Raw genomic sequence first — 10,446 nt, 5'->3', positions numbered from 1 at the left:
TAAAATAAGACTACAAGTTTCTGAGTCCTGATTCTCTTTGCCACATCCCCAATATTTCTTCACATCTTAACCCATGCCCCCTTTTAAGAAACATTTTAAAAACAACACAAAGTCTGATACACCACCATAGAGGGTATTTTCCCGGTTCCCTGTCTCTCCTCCCCTCTTGATTATCACTAATATTTAGAAGACCCATATATTTCTCCCACCAATAAGATTTATTTTTTTGCATTTTACTTTTATACCTTATAGCATGAGAAAAGGTTTAATTTTTTCTAAGTATAGTTACATTACAATACTGAACATAACACTAGCAGATCCTTTGTTAATATCCTCCTACCATTCCTACCGAGAATTATGGCAGCAAACTAGATAACTGCTTTTAGCCTGTTAAATTTAATCATAAAAATTTTAAAAAATAATTGTGTTAGACTAAAAAGTGGAGACATTAATGCAATGTATTGAGACTATCTAGATAGACAACTTATTAAAAAATAAGATGGAAGGCAGGGAGCGCTGACAAAAATTAGCTTCTCCCAATATCTAAAGGTGTACTTCTTCAGTTTTTGTACTGCACATTTATGGTAAATTTGCCCCCTGATTCTGAAATCATTATATAGGCTTTTTCTGGGGTTCTGAAGCATATTGCTTCGACAGGTACAACAATCTAAACCAGTTGCGCCTTGGCTCTAGAGCTATTGTTGGGATGTTGGTATTTTGACAGTGAAAGCCAGCTGGCATGAGTCCTCAGTGGAAAGCCCAGATGTAGACGCAATGGCCTCAGCATCTTAAACCTTTCAACATTTCTCCATGTTTTAAAGCATCTTCTAAATCCCACGAAAGTAACATGACATAAAGCTGGATTCAGAATGATGTTCATAAACACCTAAAAACTTCCAAATAGAGTACTGGATGAAAAATTGAAACTAGAACTTTATTTCAGTTATAACTTGCTTGATCTCAGCCTTAAGTCTTAGCACCCTAAGTATACTCCTCTTTATAAGATATGATATGCTCAAGTACAGCTGGTCTTTCCATTGACAAGAGTGACTAGTTACATTGACAAGAGAGACTAGCCACACTGGCTAATTACAAATTGGTGAAATTTTTTTTCATGCTCTTAGAATCTACTAATGTCTCTAGGGTTAAATGCTTAGGTTATAATGATTTGTTTTCCTTTATTTAAAACACCATGATAATATTTTCTCGTGAATGACTTTAAATAGATATGGTAATCAAGATTGCACAGTAAATATTCTGCACATTATACATTCATGACAGAATCAAAATTAAAATTTAAGAACTCCATTCACTTGACCTTTTGATTATGACAGTGGTTTCAATGAAAGAGCAGACTCATTCACATAAATTGAAGGACCCTGAATGGTTTTAAACTTATATGCATATTAAATAGGGATAGGATGTATATAAATTACTAATGCAAAGACTAATAATGCATATACATGAGCCAATACTTATGGTTGCTTTACTCAAACTTTCCTCAGATTGATAGCATGACTAGAACTTTATATGCATCGCATGACAGCTGACAGTAAATCTTTTTTGGTCTCTTTGGATTTGTTTCTCACCATAAAATGTAATAATTATGATGGAATAAGGAAAACAGGTGGGTGGTGCTAAAGACTAATGAAGCAAACATTTTGGGACTCAAGCAGTCATCTTTAGTGCTTAAAATTATTAAGCTATGGATATTTCAATAAGTGATCAAAGAGACCAGTACTTGTAAAGTCTCATGACATCCATAAAAACTAAACAACCAGATTAGAATAAATTTTCAAATAGGTTTCTGAATAAAATTGTTTAATTATTTATTTTTGCAAAAGGAGGTAAGGAAAGAGAAGAAATGTGCCATGGTATATTTTTATGTATTTAATTATAATCTGCTAGACTGGTTACCTACAGGAACTGCACATGGATAGCTCAGTACATGTGGAAGTTACACAACACTGGAGGGCTGAACACTCAGTAAAAGACTATGTTATATTCTGAAAATTGAGTTAAAATACTTGACACTCATGGGTTTCTATCACAATGACTTTAATGCAAATTAAATTTTAAAAATCACCACATTCTCTTTTTGCAGACAGCTCTCTTTATTGCCTTCATTTCGGACATGTACCAACGTGCTCATAAGGTTTCCGCTTGACATGTTCCCCAAGCCAGGCTACCTAATTTGGCCCCACCCTACTCATATGAGTCTTCAAGAGGAAAATCTGCCAGCCCACAAATGTCCTTTCTACAGAAAACCTCTATTGACTTCTACCCAGCAACCATCTATATAAACAACCCCTTATATTGATCTTGTAAGTTATGGTAATGCTGCATTAGCATTTATTTCTCTGGATACATATTTGAACAGTAATTTCTTTTAAGCTAGTGATTACCTGGTAATGCTGAATCAATCTGAAAAGTGTATTTCTAGAACAGCTTCAGAAAATCTGGTGAAAGTTCCCCTTTTCACAGTGAGCATTTCTCAAAGCCTCAGACTCATGAATGGCTACCTGAGATTTTGAAACAAGGAGAGAAACAAATAACATTGGAAGAGTCAGAACTGCACTGACCTGAACTGGTTATCAAGTTAGGAGAAGGCATGCAATAGGAAGACACTAAGATGTTTGGGGTGGAGTTGATCTGGACCAAAGAAGTAAGTAAACCTTCAAAAATACACAGTTACTATAATGTTCTCCATTTAATTTAATTGTAAACATGAAGACTCCTAACTATTCTAAGAAATGTGGAAAGAAATGAATAGCATCTCATCAAATATTTACTGGGCAATTTTGGGGGGGATGTTATTAGTAGGTTGATTTTTTAAAGACAGATATAATTAGTTCTTTAAATGCCAGATTTTTGTATGATTTCAAGAAATATTCTCTCTAACAATTCAGCAGTTAAAACAGACTTACTCAATCTTTCACCAGAATACACACTATTTCTCACAAGATTTGAAATTGTCAAAGGGTACTTTATCTTTGAAGACAGTTTTTCTTTAAAGGGCCATGTTTAATTGCACCTTTATTTTTACATGGATGTATGCTTACAGATCTCATCATCTTCTATATTTAGAGAGATGAGCTTTCCAAAGGAAGATAGGCAGCCAATGAGGAGGATCCCGTCAAAAGAGAGGTGAGTTACTATGGTTACTTTTCAGGAGATTGAGTAACAGTGAACTGGCTGCTCCCAGCCAAATGGACCCTTTCCAGAGCAGGACCTAAGAATGTTGCTCTCCATACGTGTTGATTCAATTAGCCGAAGCTACACTATCCTTTTCGCCTTAACCACAGGTTTTCTCTGGGAGCTCACTGCTTCCAGCTCTCCTCGCTGCACACAGGCAATAAAGTCAAAGGAAAAACAGGGAGGAATGAAAACTTCCCAGCACAAACCTAACAGCGACGGGCAGGGGCATCTGCAAGAACAATCCCAAGATTTAAAGAAGAAAAAGCAAATCATATTGTTCGGGACCACCAGCTAGCTACTTTTCAATGGCTGGGGCGGAGTGGGATCCCAGGACACGTCCCGATCCACGCCCTCAATGAACGAGTCTTTTCTGAGCCTGAGGCGGGCACCTGGCTGGATAAGTTCAGACATACCTTGCAAGCTGGGTCCACTCACCAGGAGACCAGCGCATGCACCTGATTCATAAAGGCGCGGGGTTCGGTGCTCCCTCCCGCTTTTACGGCGCTGTCACTCTTCAGAAGGGCACTGACGGCGACAGCGACAGCGGTGGCGGCGGCGCGACGGTGGCAGCGGCGGCAACTGCAGCTCGGCGGGCAGCCCTGGCTCCTGCAGGTCCGTCCCTCCAGTCTCTGAAGCGCCTCTCGCTCGGGGTTCGCAACGCGAGGCGGGCGCGCAGCTGTTCTCAGCTCGCATTGGACCAGAGGGAGCAGATGTTATCCGGTTGCTAGGAGCGTTGCTAGGAGGCGATGACGCCCCTCCAAAGCTCGGGAGCAACTTTCCTGCAGGTCGGTGCGCTGGTGGGGGCTGCTGGGAGGAAGGTTTAAGAGCAGGAACCAGGAAGGCGGCGAACAAAGAGCCCCAGATAGAGGGTCCTGTGCTCGCCTGAACTGAGGCCTGAAGAGCCGGTTGGGTTGCTGCGGTCGGGTGAACGCCGCGGCTCTGCGTGCCGGGCTTCAGGCCTGGGCAGGTGATGATGGCAGCGCCTCTAATGGGAGGGTCACTCGCTGTAGGCCCTGGCTGAGTGTCCTGTAGAAGGATCAGGTTTGGTTGGGCATGCGAGAGGTTGGCACTTCCAGCAGCTGAAGAAGCAGCAGGGCTCTGTTAGTGCCTCTAGCCCCACTGGGATGCTATTCACCTTGGGACAGGTCCCTGGCAAGGTGAGAGATGAAGGAGCGTGCGTGTGTGAGGAGGTGAGGCGCATGGGACAAGGAGTAGAGGATCTTCCGCCCCCTGAGACTCTTCTCCCCAGTGTGTTCCTGTTTGTATCCGCAGGTTTGAACATTTGATAGATTTTGAAGAAGGGAGAAACAACTAATACATGGAAATCAGTCCAGAGTCTAATTCTTTTTGGCACTGTCTGTGGCTGCCTACTGGTATAGTGCCAAAGGTTTCAGAAAAAATGACCCTGTGGTCTGAAGTACTTTATGCACTTAGAAAGGCTTCATTTTGATCCAGTGGCTCATTAAAACCTCAGGCTAATGGGCAAACTTCTTTAAAATAAAAATATACAAAAGAAAACCTACTTTTCACAAAGGAGACTGGAGAAGGTATGCATGTTTCAGTCATTCACACTTTAGTATAAAGTCACCAAAAAGCTTGGGCTGTCTCTGTATTGTATCACTCAAGCTATGTGTTTTGTGGGGGTTTTTTTTTTTTTTTTTTTTGTTTTTTTGTTTGTTTGTTTGTTTTGTTTTATCATCAATTCTTCTTGTTGTTGTTCAATGAGGTTGTTGTTCTTGGGTGGAGGGGAATGTTGAGAATGCCAATGTGGGCAAATTTGGGTAGCCAGTGAGCCAAATGAAAGAAGGGAAGATGACAAACATGGCAGAGAAATTTTTCCCAGTGCTATTCTTAGAAAAGGAATATCACTGAAGAACTAGATACACAACTTCCCTATAGGGTCAGGTCAGGGTCTGGAAGGAAGAGGGCACCTCTGGGAATCAATTAAAAAGAAAAGTTGCTTTCTTTGGAGCCGGAGCAGGGCTGCTGTGCAGTGTCAAGTTGACTCCTGCAATGGCAGATTTTCTTCACAGTTGAAGCGGCTACAGAAAGTGGCCCTACAAATCTCAGGGACCTCCGCCCCTCAGGTACCCAGTACCAACTTAATACCTATGATAGAATGTAGAGTTAAGAGTTTGTTGGCCCTAAGATTTAAATGCTATAAACTTGTACTAATAATAACTCAATTTTAGACATCCACTCACAATATATATGCATATCAAATCATTAGGTTGTATACTTTAAATATTTTAGAGTTTTGTCTGTTACACCTCTGCAAAGTAGTGGGGGAGAGTTGGCAATGTAACATCCATCTGGCAAAAAATAAATAAGTAGGTGAAGATCTGATGATTTCACGTCAGCTATAAGATAAGAAAGGTGGCTTTGAGACTGGCACACCTCAAATCTGAGCAATGGCCACAGCCAAAATTATACCACTGCTACCTGTTCTTTACTGTGAGGGAAGAAAGGAGCTGGCATCTCAGTCAGCCTTGCCTTCTTGGCTAGCTCAATTCAGGAGGCACTCTCCTTTGCTGTTCATAGTCCACTTTTTTCAGTTTCCTTGAATGGGGAAGGTTTTCGTTGGTCTCAGGTATTTTGCGCATGCTGTTTCTCCTTCCTTAATGCACCTCTCCTTCAGCTGGCTTACTCCTACTCAGCCTTCAAGTCTCAGCTTAACTACCGCTTCCTCATAACTACTTCCTACTTTAACTACTCACTTCCTGAGTGAATTTCCCTCACAGCCTCCCACCAACTAGATTAACCCCCTAATTACGTTCCCCAGTCTTCCTACTGATCCCACTTCACAACAGTCATCACACCAGGTTTTCAGCTAGTTCCACCTTGTTAACACTGTGTCCCCAGCACCTAGGACACAGTACCTGGCTGTGTTGTGTTAGTCGCTCAGTCGTGTCTGACTCTGTGACCCCATGGACTGTAGCCCACCAGGATCCTCCATCCACGGAATTCTGCGGGCAAGATTACTGGAGTGGATTGCCATTCCCTTCTCCAGCAGTACCTGGTGTATCAAAGCTAGCTATGATAACCTGTGTGTGTGTGGTATCACCCAGCCTGGCTTGGGGCTTCTGTTTTCACCTTAGCTGTGTAGCTATAAGTTAATGAACTTACATAAGCCATACGGGTGGCCACTACTTGTCTGTTTTGTTAAGTGAAGGAGAGGAAAAAAACCTGTTACACAGAAAACTGTTTTCTGCCCTGAATGAGCATTGTATTGGTACAGCAACTTCTCTTCCTTCTTAAACCATTTTATAAAGGTCACTCACTCTCTGTACACCTAAAACTAACATAACATTGTAAATCAACTATGTGAAGCGAAATGAAAGTTGCTCAGTCATGTCTGATTCTTTGCGACCCTGTGGACTATACAGTCCATGGGTAGCCTTTCCCTTCTCTAGGGGATCTTCCCAACCCAGGAATCAAACCCAGGTCTCCCACATTGCAGGTGGATTCTTTACCAACTGAGCTATATGCCAATATAAAATTAAAAAATTTTTAAAAGAACACTGCCTATGGCTGAATTGGATTGGAAAAAACAAAACTTTAACTGATTTCCACTAAAAAAAAAAGTCACTGTCTGGATTTTAATGGCATTGAAAAATAAGCTAAAAATCCTTTATACTCCTAATTATCTTCCTCCAAAGTAGGTGTGAGTCCTCTGAGCTGAACTGTCATCTTTCCTTAAAATTCTTTTCCAACCACAGGTAAAACATAGCCTCCATTATCACATGCTGCATCTCTATGGAGCAAAAGAAAAAAAAAATCTGTTTAGAAGCAGCTAGCTAACTTGACCAACATGGACAGCACTTCTAGTATACGTTATTAGAAAAGACCAGGAAACTGCCTTTTTTGCTGTCAATATAACTCATCAAGTAATTGTCAAATTCCTCTTCATCTTGAGGGACCACCTCAAGAAAAATAACAGATGTTTGAAGACACAAAGGAAAGGTCAAGGTAATCTCAGGATCACAGAGTTACTTGGTGGTAAAGTCAGAAATAGAAACAGGTATGAGAGTTTAATCTGTGCTGAACCACACAGTGGTATGTCTGCAGATATAATTTTATAAATTCTTCAATTCTTCTGGTAAGTGATGGAGAGAGCAAATCTTTTGCTAAACAATTTTGGGTTTAAAAATTAATTATTAAAATACCATACCACTCACCTGAGAATTCATCTAAATTCTAGTCTTTTCACCATTGAATCTTGTCCCTCCTTGAGACAACCATGGAAATAACACTAATCCTGTCTCCTACTCCTTATCTATTTGGTGAAAAGAATTAGATGTTTTATTATGTAGTAGAATGCACATTAAAATTCACCAGAGCTCTGAATTGTCACCCAAGTCCTCTTGAGCCATGTCTCTGAATCTCCCTGGTGAGATCCTAGAGAAATTATAAAGAGACTGTGAGGTTTACAAGACATATAATGTGATTTGATTCATCCATAAAATGTTACTCAAGATAATTAAGATTTTTTTACATTGCTGCAAAAGACTTTAAGAATCACAGTCATGGATGTTGTCGCAATTATTTTAACACTTAAGGATGTTTAAGTCTCTGCTGAAGGAATGTCAGGAGACAGCAATCATTTGTCAAGTTCGGTTCTGCAGATGATTGACTTTAAAAATATCTTTTCTTGGCAATATTCTGCTTTTGCTCATAATTTTATATATTTTTTTGGTGTTTTAAAATATCACATAGGTATGCAGTGCACAGACACACATAGAAATGCTCAACTGTACTCAGTGTGACTGCTCAAACTCTGCCCTGTGACTTAGAAATGGGACCTCAAATGATCTTCATTTGCAGCCCCCACCTACTACCCTAAAGAGTGTTAAAAATGTTCTAAGATGACTAGAGGAACAAGTAGAATTCTTTTTTTTTTTAAGTATTTTTTAATTTAATTTTTTTTCATTTATTTTTATTAGTTGGAGGCTAATTACATTACAATATTATAGTGGTTTTTGCCATATATTGACATGAATCACCCATGGATTTATATGTGTTCCCCATCCTGAACCCCCCTCCCACCTCCCTCCCCACCCCATCCCTCTGGGTCATCCCAGTGCACCAGCCCCGAGCACTTGTCCCCTGCATCCAACCTGGGCTGGTGATCTGTTTCACATTTGATAATATACATGTTTTGATGCTGTTCTCTCAGATCATCCCACCCTCACCTTCTCCCCTAGAGTCCAAAAGTCTCTTCTATACATCTGTGTCTCTTTTTCTGTCTTGCATATAGGGTTATCAATACCATCTTTCTAAATTCCATATATATGTGTTAGTATATTGTATTGGTCTTTATCTTTCTGGCTTACTTCACTCTGTATAATGGGCTCCAGTTTCATCCATCTCATTAGAACTGATTCAAATGAATTCTTTTTAATGGCTGAGTAATATTCCATGGTGTATATGTACCACAGCTTCCTTATCCATTCGTCTGCTGATGGGCATCTAGTTGCTTCCATGTCCTGGCTACTATAAACAGTGCTGCGATGAACATTGGGGTACACATGTCTCTTTCAGATCTGGTTTCCTCGGTGTGTATGCCCAGAAGTGGGATTGCTGGGTCATATGGCAGTTCTATTTCCAGTTTTTTAAGAAATCTCCACACTGTACTCCATAGCAGCTGTACTAGTTTGCACTCCCACCAACAGTGTAAGAGGGTTCCCTTTTCTCCACACCCTCTCCAGTATTTATTGCTTGAAGACTTTTGGATAGCAGCCATTCTGACTGGCGTGTAATGGTACCTCACTGTGGTTTTGATTTGCATTTCTTTGATAATGAGTGATATTGAGCATCTTTTCATGTGTTTGTTAGCCATCTGTATGTCTTCTTTGGAGAAATGTCTGTTTAGATCTTTGGCCCATTTTTTGATTGGGTCATTTATTTTTCTGTTCATGGATTAGAAGAATCAATATTGTGAAAGTGAGTATACTACCCAAAGCAATCTATAGATTCAATGCAATCCCTATCAAGCTACCAACGGTATTCTTCACAGAACTAGAACAAATAATTTCTCAATTTGTATGGAAATACAAAAAACCTTGAATAGCCAAAGCAATCTTAAGAAAGAAGAATGGACCTGGAGGAATCAACCTGCCTGACTTCAGGCTCTACTACAAAGCCACAGTCATCAAGACAGTATGGTACTGGCACAAAGACAGAAATATAGATCAATGGAACAAAATAGAAAGCCCAGAGATAAATCCACATACCTATGGACACCTTATCTTCGACAAAGGAGGTAAGAATATACAATGGAAAAAAAGACAACCTCTTTAACAAATGGTGCTGGGAAAACTGGTCAACCACTTGTAAAAGAATGAAACTAGAACACTTTCTAACACCATACACAAAAATGAACTCAAAATGGATTAAAGATCTAAATGTAAGACCAGAAACTATAAAACTCCTAGAGGAGAACATAGGCAAAACACTCTCTGACATAAATCACAGCAAGATCCTCTATGACCTACCTCCCAGAATATTGGAAGTAAAAGCAAAAATAAACAAGTGGGATCTAATTAAACTTAAAAGCTTTTGCACAACAAAGGAAACTATAAGCAAGGTGAAAAGATAGCCTTCAGAATGGGAGAAAATAATAGCAAATGAAGAAACAAAGTAGAATTCTTAATCAGCATGTAATGATCTAGTGCCACCATAGGTTAGGAAGAACTTTAGCAACCTAAGAAATGAGCTTGTAGTTAGGAATCTTTCCTTAAATAATCATGGCTACCACAACATTTGAGATAATTTTTCTAAAGAAAAGATAAAAAACTAAGTGTGCTAAATGCTATCTAGAAGATTCTCACTAAACTGATTCATTTTCCTGTATGCTCAAATAAATGACAATTCCAAGCCTTCTTAAATGTAAGTGGAGCCAAGTGACCAGTCCTGGTCAGTGGACAGAAAAGTAGAGATTGCCACCACTTAGCCTAACTCCTTAAAGAGATTTGATTCCCATGCTTTTTCTTCCCCCTGTATTTGAATGACTGAATAAATAAATATTTGTCTAGAGGCTCTAAGGATTCTGAGATGGACCTCAATCCCTAAAGTGCTAAGATAGCAAGCTGTATGGACAAGAACATCTTAATGAGAAATAAACGTTTATACTACTAACTCATGGACAGTTTGGTTTATTATAACACATAGCATTAATCCCCTCAACTAACACAGTATGCAAAATGGTAAAAATAAAATTTCCCTGAAACATCTATAGATTTTTTTTCC

The sequence above is a fragment of the Odocoileus virginianus genome, chromosome 6, assembly GCF_023699985.2.
Source record: "Odocoileus virginianus isolate 20LAN1187 ecotype Illinois chromosome 6, Ovbor_1.2, whole genome shotgun sequence".
Classification (NCBI taxonomy): Eukaryota; Metazoa; Chordata; class Mammalia; order Artiodactyla; family Cervidae; genus Odocoileus; species Odocoileus virginianus.
This window is presented reverse-complemented; position numbering follows the sequence as displayed.